The sequence below is a fragment of the Humulus lupulus genome, chromosome 1 (genome assembly GCF_963169125.1).
Source record: "Humulus lupulus chromosome 1, drHumLupu1.1, whole genome shotgun sequence".
Classification (NCBI taxonomy): Eukaryota; Viridiplantae; Streptophyta; class Magnoliopsida; order Rosales; family Cannabaceae; genus Humulus; species Humulus lupulus.
Window position 1 is genome coordinate 251723749 of NC_084793.1, and position 17460 is coordinate 251741208.

A 17460-nucleotide genomic window follows, 5' to 3' on the forward strand; every position below is an offset into this window, starting at 1 on the left:
TCATAGTCACCTATGCAGGGTGTGACTCATTAGTCACCCACTCCGAGATTGACTTACTAGTCATCTATTCAAGAAGCAGGTCCCTAGAGATTGACTCATTAGTAATCTATTCAGATGCAAGACTCCATAATCATTTTTTTGCACCTGCTTGCATGCATGAGGAAGGCTATTATTGCTAGGCATGCACATTATGATTTGATGACATGTTATTACTGTTCATGAGCATATTGAGTTTTCTTGCTGGGCTTCGACTCACGGGTGCTATGTGGTGCAGGTAAAGGAAAAAGAAAGGTGGACCATTCTTGAATTGGAGAGCTTAGGTGGCGATGTGTACATATGCGGCTGCTCGACCGCCATGGCCACGGGTTGAAAGAGGAACTAGGGTTAAACCCTGTTTTGCCGCTTAGATCGGCTGGTTGTAAATATTTTCTTGTAATAGACCTTTAAATTATTTTTTTTGGGATCCCAATGTATACAGTAGACGTTCTAGTGAGACGTTATATCTTAACCAAAATTTTTAATCCCTGAACTGCTAATCATACTTAGTTACACGATTATGGCCAAATGACTCGATTAGCGAGTTTAACACTGTTTATAATGCGCACCGTAACGGTTCCTGGAGTTTAGAGCATTACACTTTCTCTTTGAAGGTCAAAGCCAAAAGTTGGTTATACTCTTTAAGACGTAGGTCTATTGGAACATGGGAGGAAATGAAAAAATCCTTCTTTCTGAAACACTTTCCGAGCCATAAGATCAACAATCTAAAATGACAAATTTCCATATTTTCCGAAAAGGACAATGAAACGTTCTATCAAGTATGGGAAAGATTCAAGGAATTGTTGAATCAATGCCTGCACAATAGCTATGAGAACTGGTGTTTGGTCAGTTACTTCTATGAAGGCCTCACAAGTCATGAGCGCCAGTTCGTATAATTGCTATGCAATGCTGAATTCCTCGAAAAAAGCCAGACGATGCTCTTGAATATCTCGAAGAAACTGCAAAAAAATCTCACACATGGACTGGTCCAAGTGCTATTGATAGCACCAACCGACATAAACCATCTGGGATCTATCAACTTTGAGAAGAACATAGTGTTAAGGCCCAAATCGAAGCTTTAAAAAAGTAGTTTGTCGTCTTAATGGCGAAAAATGGTCAAAAATCGCACATGATTGCTCAAGCGGAACCATAAGAACCTTGCTTTGTTTGTGGAAGGACGAAGCATTTAGCTAAGGACTGCTTAGATTTTAATGAAATGAGGGGAGTTTATGAGGAGCAATGCAATGCCTTAGGGGCATCTAACAAGCTATTCTCCCATACGTACAACCCTGGTTGGAGAAACCACCCAAATTTCAGTTGGATAGACTCCAACCAAGCTCAATCGTCTGGAAACCAATGGAGAAATGAGCAACAAGTTCAACCATCAAAGACGTATTCTGTACATCAAAACAATGCTCGTCCACAATGAAATTCTCTTCAGAATACCCTTCATGCATTCATAGAGGAACAATCCAAACTAAATCGCCAAATGATAGAAGAAATCAAGGAAATGAAATGTCAATTCTCAAAATTGACTGAATCCTTGGCCATTCCAGGAAAAGGCAAACTTCGTTCCCAACCTGAACTCAATGTGCAAGGCCAACACATGGCCCAATCCTCAAATTCCAATGATCCAAATGTTAACGAAGTAAATGCCATCACAACTCGAAGTGGTAAAAATTTGCAAGACCCATCCATAAAAACCACCTCCCCCAGTACTCCAAAAGTTAATCCTGAGAATGCCCCACTCAATGCTTCTCCAAAAGTACCATTTCCCCAGGCTTTGAATCCTATTGGGAAACTTCTTGATAACCGAGTTGAAATCCTTGAGCACTTGATACAAGTGAAGATTAATCTTCCTTCGCTTCACATCATAAAACAAGTGTTAGTTTATGCCAAAATCATCAAGGATCTATGCACTGCAAAAAGGAAGCACCATGTCAAGAAGAAGCTTTCTTGACTTAGCAAGTGAGTGCGGTGATTGAACAAAAGACACAGTTAAAATACAAAGATCCTGGTTGTCCCATCATTTCTTGCCAAATTGGGACTCATGAAATCAGCCAAGACCTACTTGATCTTTGTGCGAGTATAAATCTCATGCCTTACTCTGTGTACTCGCAACTCGGTCTTAGAGAAATGAAGCTAACATCTGTTGTGCTGCAGCTTGCTGACCGCTCCACTAAAAAGCCTAGGGGAATTGTTGATGATGTTTTAGTTCAAATTGAAAAATTCTATTACCCCATGTACTTTCTTATTCTTGATACCCAATCTGTGGTAAACATGGAGTCAAAAATTCCTATTATCCTCGGAAGACCATTCCTTGCTACTGCAAATGCTTTAATCAATTTTCAGAATGGCCTAATGATGATATCGTTTGGAAATATGACTCTTGAAGTCAATATCTTCCACATCGAGAAACAACCCCGAGAAGATGATGAATGTTATCAAACATTCATGATTGACACTTTAATTCCCGAGGAGGTTCAATTGCAAAGCAACTTCGATAATCTTGATGGACTCCTCCTTCTGCTTGACAATGAAAGTCTCGGTTCTATTGAGTCTACTCTTGATCACATAGACTCCAGCAATAGAGGGACTAAGTTTTGGCAACCTCACTTTGAAGAGCTACCTCGTGAGAGGGCACAACCAAAAACTTTAGCTAAAGAGTTTCCAATTGTTCAATTAACCCAACTACTCGAGGGTCTGAAACATGTCTTCTTGGGAGATGGTTAAACCTTTACAATTATCATCTCATCCAACCTTCAAAATTCTCAAGAATTGCAGCTACTCGAGCTACTGTGAACACATAAATATGTGATAGGTTGGACACTTGCTAATATCAAAGGTATTATCCCTTTAATTTTCTCCCATCGAATCAATCTGGAGGACGAGGTTATCCCTCGAAGAGATCCTCAAAGGAGATTGAACCCCACAATGAAAGAAGTTGTAAAAAATGAAGTTTTGAAATTGCTAGACGTTGGTATTATTTACCCAGTAGCTAATAGCAAATGGGTCAGTCCAACTCAAGTCGTGCCGAAGAAATCTGGGGTCATTGTGGTCCAAAATGAAAAAGGGGTCCTTGTCCCCACAAAAGTTGTGACAGGGTGGCGCATGTGCATTGATTATCAAAAATTAAATACCGCCTCCCACAAAGATCATTTTCCACTCCCATTCATAGATCAAATCCTTGAACGTGTAGCTGGTCATCCATTCTATTGCTTTCTTGATGGCTATTCTGGCTATTATCAAATTGAGATTGCACTTGAGGATCAAGATAAGACCACTTTCACTTGTCCCTTTGGCACCTATGCTTTCTGACATATTCCATTTGGCTTTGTGTAGCGCACCAGCTACATTCCAGAGATGCATGATGAGCATTTTTAGTGACATGAATGAAAAATCAATGGAAGTATTCATGGATGACCCAATCGTTTTTAGAAATTCCTTTGACACATGTCTTCTTCATCTTGAAGTTGTTTTAAAACGGTGTATTGAGAAAGGAATTATGCTCAACTAGGAGAAATTTCATTTCATGGTATCTTCTGGCATAGTCTTAGGCAACATTGGTTCTAAAAGAGGAATTGAGGTTGATCAGTCAAAAATCGACCTTATCTCCAACCTGCCCACTCCTAAGACTGTCAAATATATTAGGTCATTCCTTGGTTATGTTGGTTTTTATAGGAGGTTCATACAAAGGTTTTCAATGATTGCTCGTCCTCTAAGCAACCTCCTAGCCAAAGATGTTACTTTTGAGTGGACACCTAAGTATGAGGATTCTTTTTGAACACTTGTAAATTCACTCACTTCTGCTTCCATCATTCAGTCACCCGATTATAGTCTTCCTTTCAAGATCATGTGTGATTCTAGTAACTTTGTTGTGGGAGTTGTGCTAGGACAACGAAGGGAGGGGAAACCATTTGTTGTATATTATGCAAGCCGAATTCTTAATAGTGCTCAAATGAACTATTCCACTATTGAAAAAGAGTTACTTGTTGTCATCTTTGCCCTTGACAAATTCTGATCTTATTTGATTGGATCACCTATTACGATCTTCACGGATCACTTCACCTTGAAATATCTCCTTTCCAAAAAGGATGCTAAGGCACGACTAATACGGTGGATCCTTCTTTTGCAAAAATTTTATATAACGATCAAAGACAAGAAAGGTGTTGAAAATGCCATCGCGAACCACTTATCCTGACTCAAATTCAGCAATCTTGTTGATGGTCCACCTATTCATGATGATTTCCTTGATGAACAATTGTTTTTTGTTACTAAGTTACCGTGGTATGCTCACATTGTGAACTACTTAGTAACAAGTGAACTTCCTTCTGAGTGGAGTTCACAAGATAAACACAAATTTCTGGTTGAGGAGCGCAATTTCTTTTGGGATGACCAATAATTATTCAAGTATTGCCCCTACCAAATCATGCGAAGATGCATCCACGACAATGAGGTTTCTAGTGTGCTGAATTTTTGCCACAATGATGCTTGTGGTGGTCACTTTTCTGTGAAGGAAACTGCTGCAAAAATCTTACAATGCAGTCTTTACTGGCCCACTCTGTTCAAAGACACCAATGATTTCTATCGTTCTTGTATAAGGTGCCAAAAGTTAGGTTCCTTGTCTCGTCGACACATGGTGCTCTTGAACCCAATTCTTGTTATCGAAATATTTGATTGTTGGAGGATAGACTTTATGAGACCATTTCCACCATCTTTTGGCTACCTTTACATTCTTCTCGCTGTGGATTATGTTTCAAAATGGGTCGAGGCCGTACCCTGTCGAACCAATGATAATGCTACAGTTGTCAAATTCTTGAAAGAAAATGTGTTATCAAGGTTTGTACTTCTCGCACTATCATCAGTGATCAAAGCACTCAGTTTTGCAACAAATCTTTTATAACTCTTATGTGTAAGTATGATGTACTTCATAAAGTTGCAAATGTCTATCATCCACAGACTAATGGCCAAGTTGAGTTAGCCAATAGGGAGATAAAACACATTATGGAAAAGATGGTAAATCCCGACTACAAAGATTGGTCTACACGTCTTTTAGACGCTCTTTGGGCATACTGCACTCCTTTCAAATCCCCTCTTGGGATGTCTCCCTATAAGCTTGTCTTTAGAAAAGCCCGTCCTTTACCTGTCGAGCTCGAGCATAAAGCTTAGTTTGCTATCAAAGCTCTCAACTTTGATCTGAATGCCACAAGTATCAATCGCAAACTCCAATTGTCCGAAAATTTAAGAGTTGAGAAACGATGCATATGACAATTCCAGGATTTATAAAGCGAAATTGAAAATCGCTCATGATAAACAGATTTTGTGAAAACACTTTGAGCCAAATCAAAAAGTCCACATGTATGATTCTCGTTTGCACTTGCACCCCAGTAAATTGAGATCGCGATGGACTGGTCCATTTGTAGTGAAGCAAGTATTTCCCAACGGTTCTATTGAGGTTGAGGACCCAACCGATGGGAGAATTTTTTGAGTCAATGGCCAAAGACTGAAGCATTACATTGAGAGTGGGAGTCATGTTGAGGAGGTCCTTCTTGAGGACCCAGTTTATACACTCTGAAATTCTGAATGGTTTGTTTGTTTTTTATTTTTCTGTCTTTTATTTATTTTTGTATGTTTTTCGTTCTTGTATTTTGTTTGTTTTGGGGTATTGTAACCAAGCTATTTCAGCTCTCTCCTCATGGACATGATCATCATCCAGGTGTTCTCTTTCTCTATCTTTATCATTGAGTATTCATTTTGACATTGAGGATGTTGACCCTTGATTTGACCAACGACACGGAGTCAAAAATATGACAAGAAATGAGATGATAATTAAGAATGGAGTCTAATGGTAACAAATAGACACAAACGATTTATAGTGGTTCAGCCCCAATGATTGGTAATGACCTACGTCCACTTAATGCTATTATTAATATTGAATCCCAATGTCGTGATCAAAGAACTAGGGTTCTTGAGTTTCACAAGCCTTAGGGGAAATACAACTGTTTAGAGGATAATCCCACTGTATGCTGTTTCTCTCAGTATTTAGAAAAAAGATTCAAAAGTCAAAAGGTCCTTTCCTTGAGCTCTCTCATGCATATTTATAAGCTCAAGGGGGGTTACATAGGCCGATGGGCCTTAACTATCCTTAATATCCGTGTATCAAGGAAATAAAAAGGAAATAATCAACATAGTTATTATAAGATTACAATCTTTTAAGGAAATAAACCGAAGCATACGACCAGCCTGGTCGCATCTAATCGTGAGGTTTGACGAAGCAACATGTACCTGGTTGATAATCGAACAGCACCTCTTTATTTCGACTCTGCCACGTGTCAACCACGTGTGAGAAATCATTGCCACGTCATCAACAACCGTTTTTGGGTAAACATTTGCCCCCAAGTTTATTTTACTGCGACCAGCATAAAGTAAACTTAGGAAACCGACTCTTCGCGTACCCCACCAAATCTGTCAGAGCCGCCCATGCCTTCTCGAAAAAGGTAACTAATCATGTCCAATCAAGTCTTTTCGGTTTCCTAAAAAATTATCTGACGGCTATTGCACTTCCCCATACTTTGAAAAAAGTAATTCCATGATTACCTCATTTACGGTGCCACGATCACTATAAATAATACCCCAAGTTCACATTTTTACTTTTTTCTTTTCATTTATCTTCTCTTCTTCAAGAACTCTGAAGAACTTCGACCATCAGAGCCCAGAAAACCCAGAAGCTTTCATCGCTGATCTAAGGAACTTTTGCTCAGACGTTCAAAACGTTCGTGTTTGTACTCTAACTTTCATCCAAGTAAGTTTCTCGAATCTTTCAGTCGTTTGAGATGCCATGCAAAACCATTTTATATCTGTTTCGTATCTGGGCTCTTGAATGTTCTTGGGTGATACTGTTTTGGGGTAAATGGCATATTGATCGACGTTTGATACGGTAGTGAAATAATGTTTTATAGGAGTTAGGAGTCAAGTTTGGTAGTCGAGATTGTGGATTTAGGGCGTAAAATCGAATTAATTCGATTTTTAAGCTAGTTGAAAAACTGGGTTTTTCGCGCTCCTTCAGAGTTGAAAAAGTTTTCTCTGAAAATTTTTTTACTTCCGCTTTTTAATCCGTTTCTCAAAGTGCTCGTATGAAACTTAGTGTTTTTGCTAGAATGTTGTTGGTCGTATAAAAGCTTAACTTTTATACACGAGCAATGTATCCATGGGGAGGTGAGAGACCAACTGATGACGACCTGCTCGCTCAACTGCTCGTGGATGAAGAACAGCCGTCATTACTTATTCCAGACATCCCTTTTTCTTGAATTCCACCTAAGAGACCTCACTCAAACTCTCCAGACATGGGTAGAGTAAAATCCACTGCCCAGAAAAAGAAACCATCAAAACCTTTTGAAAACCAGCCTGCTCCTCATGAAAAAATTCCCTCGACCAACGGTAGAGCTGAGAGTACTCCCGACCCAGGAATCCAAACTCAAGCCCAACTCCGAAACATCGTTCGACCAGATGTCGAATGGTACGTTGCCCTTCCTAGTCGAGTAACGATTAGGATGATTGCCAATTACATCAAGAAATCTGGGCTTCCTGGGGTGACCCTAGTCCAACCCACCAGAGACAAACAGGCGAATCTGCCTGGAGGCGCCTTCAGTGCCTGGTCGAGGTATCACATCGAGGCGGGAGCGATCCTGCTTCTCCATCCTTTCTTTCAAGGAGTGGCCAATTATTTTGGGGTCGCTCCTTTCCAAACAACCCCAAATGGGTATAGTATGATTTCTGCACTCTATATCCTTTATAGTCATACGAAATGGCCGGTCCCCATGCCACACGAGGTCAAATACCTGTTCGACCTATAATCCAACCCCAACCAAGAAAATACGAGGTTCTTCCATTTTTGCCACCAGGAAACGACCCACACTTTCCTGAGTGATACTACTTTTATATATAACGTGGGGAAGTACCATCTAGAGTACTTTCTGACAACCTGGCCTTCACCCAAGGAGGTAATATCTTTGCACCCATGGTCGTTTATTTTCCTTTGATTCTTCCTGCATTCCCCTTAGAAATTTAGTGCATTCCAGGTCCATGGCTGCGACCGGCTCCCACTCCAGACATGGAAGTCCGATCGGCCCTCTTGGCCAGCTTGATGTAGAGAAAAGCGTCAAACAGCTGGTCATAGAGGCCAATCTAAGACTGGTCGGCCTTCTAGCACCTCATCAGGATGTGAGGGAATCTACCGTGGGGAGTGCCACCGGCACTGAAATCCCCGAACAACAACAAGAGGTGTCACAACCTCCAACGAGGAGGGCAACAGGGGTGAATATCAATGAACCAACTGGCGCCACGCGACCTGCTGCTGCATCGGCCCCTCCAGGAAACGGAAAGAAGAAGGCCTTCGAGCCTATTCTTGAGTCATCGAACGAGAACGGTACTGATTTTTTGCTTTTAGATAGTCTGCCTATTCCCTGTCACCTTTTTGATAGGGATGGTAACTTTAAATACACACCTGCTTTAAATTCAGACTTCTTCAGGCCAAAGAGTGAGTGTAGCACTAGTAAAGTAAATAGTGTAGCGACCAGTAATTATAGCTCAGGTATTATACTTTTAATTTCTTTGCCCTTGTTTCCTAAACTTAGCAAGCTCCTTTTATTATATTTCCTTATTGTTCGCTTGTTTCTTCCTTGCAGACATGCCTACCGAACGAGCTTTTGACTTGTACACCAAATCGACGAACAAGAAAAAATCCCACAAGCCCCAGTCTGGGGAAGGCGGTAGCAATCCCTTCGAGAAGAGGTCTTGAACAGAAGACCCTCCTGCGCCTACTCCCACAAAAGAGATAACTCCTCCACTAGCTCCTGCCAGAGAGGCAACTCCGCCATTTCCAGTAAATCCAAATCCCCCATCTTCGGTTGGACAGACTCCTCCACCAGCTCTAGCCGACCTTACGCCTCCAACTTCCACCGTCCAGCAGCCAGCTGGTCCCCGAGAAGAAGCCTCGGGAGATGACCTCATGGGCATGGTTCTCAATTTAGTCAAAGATAGGTTGTCAAGAATAACAAAGCACCATCCCAGCCGGGAGGCGATTCAGGAGACTGGCTCAATGGCGGTTGATCAAGTCTTCAACCGTGCACTAAACGAAGTGCTTGCTGTAAGTTGCTCTTTTTATTGTACTTTATGAATTTCCTCGCCAATTCGTCCCTACTAACAGCTTTATATCTTTCTGATTGCAGGGAGTTCTTACCATGACTTCTGGCTGGCGATGCTCGAGGACGCTGATCGCTCAGTTCGAGAAGAAACTCAGCGATCAGCTTAGTGCTGCTGAGGCTCAATACGCTGAGCAACTCAAGGCAACTGAAGCTACTCATGCCGAGCAGCTGAAGGAAGTTGAGGTGAAGCATACTAAGGCTCTTAAGGAAGCCGAGGCGAAGCATACTGAGGCTCTTAAGGAAGCCAAGGCGAAGCACATCGAGGTGCTGCAAGTGACCGAGGCCAAACTCGCTTCTGTTGAAGAGGAGTTGAAGAAGAAGGAGGCGAGCATTGCCAAGATCACTGCTTCTAAGGATCAGTTGAAGGAGACTTCGCTCATAAATTACTGAGAAGCCCACAAGCTTCAAGCTGAGCTGGAGATAAGCCGTAAAGAAGTTCTACACTGGAGGAACAAAATGCCCGCAACCTTGAAGAGTACGAAGGGGCGGCGTTCGTATGCTTTTACCTATTCTGGAAAAGCAACCCCAGTACTAATTTCTTCTATCTTCCAGACCATATCAAGGAGGCGGAGCTAGCTAGGTGTGTTGCCCGCCTGGAAGAAGAAACAACTCCAAGGTCTCCAGAGATCTCTTTAGCAACTGGCTTTGAGGGTGCCTGAGAAGAGGCTGGAGTTACTGTTGACCAGCAGCAGCAAAAATCACCACAGGACCCCCCGACTACTTCATAATCTATTTTATTTTTTAATTATATGACCTATGGGTCATGATGTAAAAATAATTTATGTTTTAACTTTTATTGCTGCATGGGCAGCTTTTCCCTTTTTATTAAACAATTACATCCGAGCAGTCACTTCTCGTGGTGTAAAAGGATTTATTTTGATATTATAATATTTTTATGTTATTATAATATCTGTTCGCTTGACCAAACTTAGCATAGTACTTTGGATTGATTTAACAAAATAACAATATTTTGAAAAATACTCTAAGTACCTTAGCATGCTTTCACTTATTTTGCTCATGTGTTTACATACCTTTCGATATGCTTTGCTTACTAGATGCCTTATATGCCCCCAAGTGATTGAGGAGCTTTAGGTCCTTGGTCACTTGCCTTGACCAAAACCTGTTCGAACATTACTGCTCGGAGCAAAGAATTTAAAACGATAATACAGCAAAACAACACACGTAATGAGCAAATACTTGTAATAAATACAATAATTGGCAAGAATGACTGGCTGTGCACAATCTTTTATATTTCTCGTAATAAATGGAAAAAACATGTCTGTATGAGTGATCAACAAGTTCTTACACTTATAAGCGATCAGTCACGTAAAATGGCCAACCCTTTTTCATAACTTGTAAAAAGTAAAATTAATACAAGCCAATTCTTTAAGAAGAACTGTTTATTGATAGTACTTGCGCAAGTGTTCTCCATTCCAATAGCGAGGAATGATATCTCTATTTAAGTGAGCAAGTTTATAGGTGCCTGAATGGAGGACTTCTTCAATATGGTATGGTCCTTCCCAATTAGGTCCGAGTACTCTAGCAGCCTAGTCGCGGGTGTTCAGGAAAACCCTTCGAAGTACTAGATCTCCAACATTGAATTTCCTTTCGAGTACTTTAGAATTGTAATATCGGGCGACCTTTTGCTGGTAAGCAGCTACTCGGAGTTGGGCTTGCTCATACTTTTCATCGATCAAATCTAGGGATTCCATCAATAGTTGGCTATTAGAGCCTTGATCGTACGTTATTCTTCGATGTGACGACGGATCTAACTCAATAGGAAACATAGCCTTATATCCATAAGCCAAGGAAAATGGAGTATGGCCTGTTGCTATTCGATGGGAAATTCTGTACAACCAAAGTACCTCAGGCAATTGCTCCGGCCATGCCCCCTTAGCTTCTTCAAGTATTTTCTTTAGAGTATCCTTTAGCGTTTTATTGACTGCTTCGACTTGTCCATTTTCTTGAGGATGAGCGACTGAAGAAAAGCTCTTGATAAATCCATGTCGTTCGCAAAAATCCGTGAACAGATCACTATCAAATTGCGTGCCATTGTCTGAGACAATCTTCCTTGGCAATCCATAGCGACATACGATGTTTTTGACCACAAAATCCAGCACTTTCTTGGTCTTTATGGTTGCAAGTGGCTCAACTTCAGCCCATTTAGTAAAGTAATAAACAGTAACCACCGCATACTTGACGCCGCCCTTGCCTGTGGGCAGAGATCCAATTAAATCTATACCCCAGACTGCAAACAACCATGGACTTTGCATTTGTTTTAGCTCATTAGGGGCTGCTCGTGGAATTTTGGAGAACCTCTGACACTTGTCGCACCTCCGCACAAATTCCATCAAGTCTTCATTCATTGTTGGCTAGAAGTATCCTTGCCTTAGGATCTTCTTCGATAAGCTCTGCCCCCCAGCATGGTCTCCACAAAAGCCTTCATGGACCTCTTTCATCAATTCTTTGGCCTTCTCCTTTGAAATACATCTGAGGAGTGGCATTGAGTATCCTCTTTGGTACATGATTCCATCGACCAAGATATACCTAGCAACTTGCCGCTGAAGGGTTCTTGCTTTGTTTTTGTCCGTTGGTAAGACGCCATGCGTAAGGTACTCTATGTATGGTGCCATCCATGTATCGGCCGCCTGGATCACCAAAGAGGTGTCCTCTGCTTGGATGCTTGGCATAGATAGTCGCTCAACTGACACTATGTTTAGAGTATCAGCGTCCTTCGCACTTGCTAATTTGGCCAAAGTATCAGCATTTGAATTCTGGTCACGAGGTACTTGCTGAAGGGTGTACCTGTCAAACTGCGCTAATAGATCCTTCATTTTGTTTAAGTAAGAAACCATTTTTAAACCTCGAGCCTGGTACTCTCCCATGATTTGATTTACCACCAGCTGAGAGTCGATGTAGATGTCGAGTGCCTTTATGTTCATGTCCCTGACCAATCGTAACCCAGCGAGCAATGCTTCATACTCGGCCTCGTTGTTAGAAGCAGTGAAGTCAAACCTGATTGCGCAGTGAAATCGATGCCCTTCAGGCGTCATCAAAATCACACCTGCTCCTGTGTGATGTTCATTAGAGGAGCCATCTGTGAACAATTTCCATGAAGGAGTTTGGTTTTGAAGCTCACGCTCTTCAGGTGCTTCTGGCTGCTTGCCATCTAGAAGCCCGATGAACTCTGAAATGAAGTCAGCTAGGGCTTGCCCTTTTATTGCTGCTCGTGGCAAGTAAGAGATATCGAATTGCCCAAGTTCGACCGCCCATTTCAATAATTTGCCTGCGGCTTCTGGCTTTTGCAGAACTTGTCGTAGAGGCTGGTCGGTCAAAACTTTGATTGGGTGAGCTTGAAAGTTGGCCTGCAGCTTCCTGGAGGCTAAAATTAAGCAATAGGCTAACTTTTCAATAGGAGGATACCGCAGCTCTGCCCCAATTAGCCTCTTGCTTACATAATAAACAGCCTTCTGTACACCTTCTTCTTCTCTTACTAAGACAACACTAACAGCGTATTCTGTGATCGCCAGATAGATGAACAAAGTTTCTTTATCAACCGGCTTTGATAGGATCGGTGGTTGCGACATGTGAGTCTTCAATGCTTGAAAGGCTTGCTCACACTCCTCCGTCCATTCGAATTTCTTGTTGCCTCTGAGAAGATTAAAAAATGGGACGCATTTGTCCGTCGATTTGGAAATAAATCTACTCAGGGCAGCAATTCTTCCAGTCAAGCTTTGAACATCCTTGATCTTTGCTAGAGATTTCATATCGACCAGGGCTTTGATCTTCTCGGGATTGGCCTCAATTCCTCTCGAGTTTACTATAAATCCCAAGAACTTCCCTGATCCTACTCTGAAGGAGCACTTGAGGGGATTCAACTTCATCTGATACTTGTTCAAGATGTTGAAACATTCTTGCAAATCCCCGATATGCCATCCTGCCTTCTTTGACTTAACCAACATGTCATCAACATATACCTCCATGTTTGTGCCGATCAGCTCCTTAAACATGTGGTTAACCAGTCGCTGGTAAGTCACACTAGCGTTTTTCAAACCAAAGGGCATTACTTTGTAACAATAAAGCCCTGTGTCAGTCTGAAAGCTAGTGTGATCCTCATCAGGAGGATGCTTACTAATCTTATTATACCCGGAGTGTGCATCCATGAATGAGAGAATCTCATGCCCTGCAGTGGCATCGACCAGTTGGTCTATCCTAGGGAGTGGGAAACAATCTTTAGGGCAGGCTTTATTAAGGTCTATGAAATCCACGCATGTTCGCCATTTTCCATTCGGCTTGGGAACTAGCACGGGATTAGAGACCCATGATGGATAAAATGCTACCCTGATGAATCCATTCTCATTCAGCTTCTCGACTTCTTCTTTTAGGGCCTTTGATCTACCTTTGTCGAGCAGCCTCCTTTTTTGTTGTACCGGTGGCAAACTTTTTTCTATGTTCAGGACATGGCTAATTACTGCAGGGTCTATTCCAACCATGTATTTGTGTGACCAGGCAAAGACTTCCTGGTTTTCCTTAAAAAATTCCACCAGTGCTTGTTTTGTTGTTGTCTCTAAGTTTTTACCACTTTCACAACCCTGGTTGGATTTTCTTCATCGAGTTGGCCCCTTCAAGGTCCTCGATGGGTCCTATCTCTTCATCAAAATCCCCAAAGCAAGGATATAAATCTCTGTCCTCACTTTGGGCAACGCCCTATTTGGTGACATCATCACCTGATTGGGCTTGTACATCAGACGCCATTTGCAACTCTTTTCCGGCAACTTCCCTTGATATACCTTTCTTTGCCTTAGTTATCGAGGCATTGTAGCATTCCCTCGCTTCCCGCTGATTTCCCAACACGCATCCTATCCCTGCGTCGGCTGGGAATTTCATGGACAGGTGCCATATTGAGGTAACGACTCGTAGGTCGACAAAAATTGGCCTCCCAATTACAGCATTATATGCCGAAGGAAAATCAACTACTATGAAAGTAGTGAGTAATGTCCTGTTAGCAGGTGCAGTACCTGCTATAACTGGAAGCCTGATCGACCTAGTTGGGGCGAGCTCTTCGCCAGAAAATACATAGATGGTTTGGTTGCATGGCTCCAAGTCTTTGACTGACAACTTCATTCTTTCCAATGAGGACTTATATAGGATGTTGACTGAGCTTCCTATGTCAACCAACACCCTCTTCACCATCATGTTGGCAATTTTCACGTCCACGACCAGCGGATCGGAGTGTGGGAATCGTACGTCCTGTGCATCGTCTTCAGAGAAGGTTATCAATTCCTCCTCTATTTGAGCCTTCTTTGGTGCTCGATCCTACACACTCATCATCTTGGTGTCCTAGTCGTGACGTAGGGTTCGAGCGTAACGTTCCCTTGCCTTCCCATTGTCCCCCACAAGGTGTGGGCCACCACAGATGGTGAGTAACGTGCCTGCCACAGGAGCTGGCTGTAAAGGCGGCGAGCGTTGGCGTGCAGGCGCCTTCTCGTTGCCACCTTGAGCCTCTCGCTGAGACCCTCCTGCGGCTCGCACATATTACCTTAGATGTCCCTACCTGATCAGGAACTCAATTTCTTCCTTCAACTGGTTGCATTCATTAGTGTCGTGCCCGTAGTCATTGTGAAAACGACAGAATTTTGTTGCATCTCTCTTGGAGATATCCTTCCTTATAGGCGCGGGTTGCTTATAAGGCACGCTAGAGCTAGTCGCCTGGTAGACTTCCGCTCGACTTTCGACAATGGCCGTATAGTTGGTGAATCTCGGCTCATATCGATTGCCTTTGGGGCGTTTATTGTCAGATGCCGACGGCTCATTGCTCGCCCGTTTTCCACCATTTCTACCATTTCCGTTCTCGTTGCCCTTGCCGTTGCCATTAGGTTTTTCTGACTCGTTGGCGGCCTTGGCGAGCTCTTCCTTTGGCCCCTTGTCCTTCATGGGAGATTTCCCTCATTGGCTCTTTGTCCCTTGGGCATCTACGACTGCGGGGCGGCTGCCTGGGCCTATTCTACCTCTAGCGCTGGGGATTGCCTCGACCAGCTTGAGATGGAGGCTGCTGCTTAGGATCTCGAACTGGGACATCATCCTGAGCCACAGGTGGCTGCTTCGGCCTTTGGGGGCTTGCCAGATGGAGTGGAGGACTTGGATTGGGAGCCCGTTGTGAGGGCGCGCTCGGTGGCTGATCCGGTTGAGAGGCCGGCATAGCCTGTCCTCGAGCCAGTTGAATGGCTGCTTCGAGAGTGGCCATGGCATCCTTCTTCCGACGGTCCATGTCCGCCAGCCGCTCACTCAGCTCCTAGCCCTGACGTTCAATTTCTCTCTGCTGCAGCGCCATTGTTTCCGCTGCATTCTTTTGATTGGCCCTCAGATTGGCCAACTCATTCTGCAACACCCCCAGTGTTGCCCTCAGTGTTTTTGTATCCAACTCCTCCTCTTCAAACTCTAAATGCGGTTCATTCTCCGCCACGTTTTGAGGAGGAGGTTAAGATGATGCAGCGCCAGCGGCCGGTCCAGCTTTCTTAGATGTCTTTGCCATTTTATTTTCTTACAGCTTCTTGATCAAAACTCTCAATGAAAGCACCCGAATGTTGACACTTGATTTGGCCAACGACACGGAGTCAAAAATACGACAAGAAATGAGATGATAATTAAGAATGGATTCTAATGGTAACAAATAGACACAAACGATTTATAGTGGTTCGACCCCAATGGATGTTAATGACCTACGTCCACTTAATGCTATTATTAATATTGAATCCCAATGCTGTGATCAAAGAACTAGGGTTCTTGAGTTTCACAAGCCTTAGGGTAAATAAAATTGTTTAGAGGATAATCCCACTATATGCTCTTTCTCTCAATATTTAGAAAAAAGATTCAAAAGTCAAAAGGTCCTTTCCTTGAGCTCTCTCATGCATATTTATAGGCTCAAGGGGGGTTACATGGGTCGATGGGCCTTAACTATCCTTAATATCCGTGTATCAAGACAATAAAAAGGAAATAATCAATGTAGTTATTATAAGATTACAATCTTTTAAGAAAATAAACCGAAGCATACGACCAGCCTGGTCGCATCTAATTGTGAGGTTTGACGAAGCAATGGGTAGCTGGTTGATAATCGAACATCACTTCTTTATTTTGACTCTGCCACGTGTCAACCACGTGTGAGAAATCATTGCCACGTCATCAACAACCGTTTTTGGGTAAACAAAGGACACTGTCTGATTTTTGGTTGGGGTGGCAAGAATTCATTAGCATTCATTTGGAAAATCTTGTTGTCTTGTTGAATTTTTTAAGTCAATTTTTTCTCAAAATTATCCAAGCATGAGTACAACTTGTTGGTTTGAGTCAGTTTTTATTATCTTTAGCTATTAAGAAGTAATCTCTAGAGTTCTTTTGTGCACTTTCCAAACATGTGGTAAATTGGTTGTTAACACAAATAGTTGAGAAAATTTTCAAGTTTAAAGTTTTTCATTTCTTGGTGAGTTGTGAGAGTTGAGAAAATAACTGTTTGAACTTTTATTGATCATTTGAGTTGGTAAAGTCACATCTTTGGATTTTAAACCATGATATTTATTAGAGGGGTGTTTTTCATATAAGAATGAGTCTTTGTAATAAAGTTTAAAGTTGTGATCTATTTATTTTATTTTATTTGTAATTTCCTTTTATTTTTGTATTGCCTCTTGTCAAGAAAAAAAAAAGAAGAAAAAGAAAAAAAAAAGGAAAAAAAATAGTACAAAAAAATGATGAAAAAAGAGAACAAGAACAACACTTTCCTTTATTATTTTGTAGTTGTTGAAAACAAAAAAAAAATCTTTCTATTATTATTTTCTATTTTGTAAAATTATATTAAAAAAATTAACTAAAAAAAATAAAATTATTTTTAATAGTTTCATTTTCTTATTTATCATTTCTAGTTAGTTATCATTTTACTCTTTGAGTTTTCTTATATAAATCCCAAAGGTTGTTTGTTATTTGAATTCCAATAAGTTGATATGTCTATCTTGTGATCAATACTTGTTCAAATTGCTTGTCCTAAAAGGCTTATCATTTCTTATTTGAGCGTAAACTGTTATATTTCCAACTCCAAGGGTGTTATCATTCCCATTAAAATACTTTCAATGCCCGTGAGGAATTTGGAGTTGAGACCTTTATACTTTTGAGATTTTTCGATACTATTTGTATTATGACTTGCGATAAAAATGAATGTGGTTTGGTGCACACACAC

The 17460-nt window shown here is 41.7% G+C and overlaps 1 non-coding gene across 1 annotated transcript; it reads right to left on the reverse strand.

Moving 5' to 3' along the window:
- Positions 1-758: 758 nt before the first annotated feature.
- Positions 759-865, reverse strand: LOC133813104 (small nucleolar RNA R71). The gene has a single exon (XR_009884148.1). It is a non-coding gene; the product is annotated as a small nucleolar RNA R71 (small nucleolar RNA).
- Between the last annotated feature and the right edge of the window lie 16595 nt (positions 866-17460).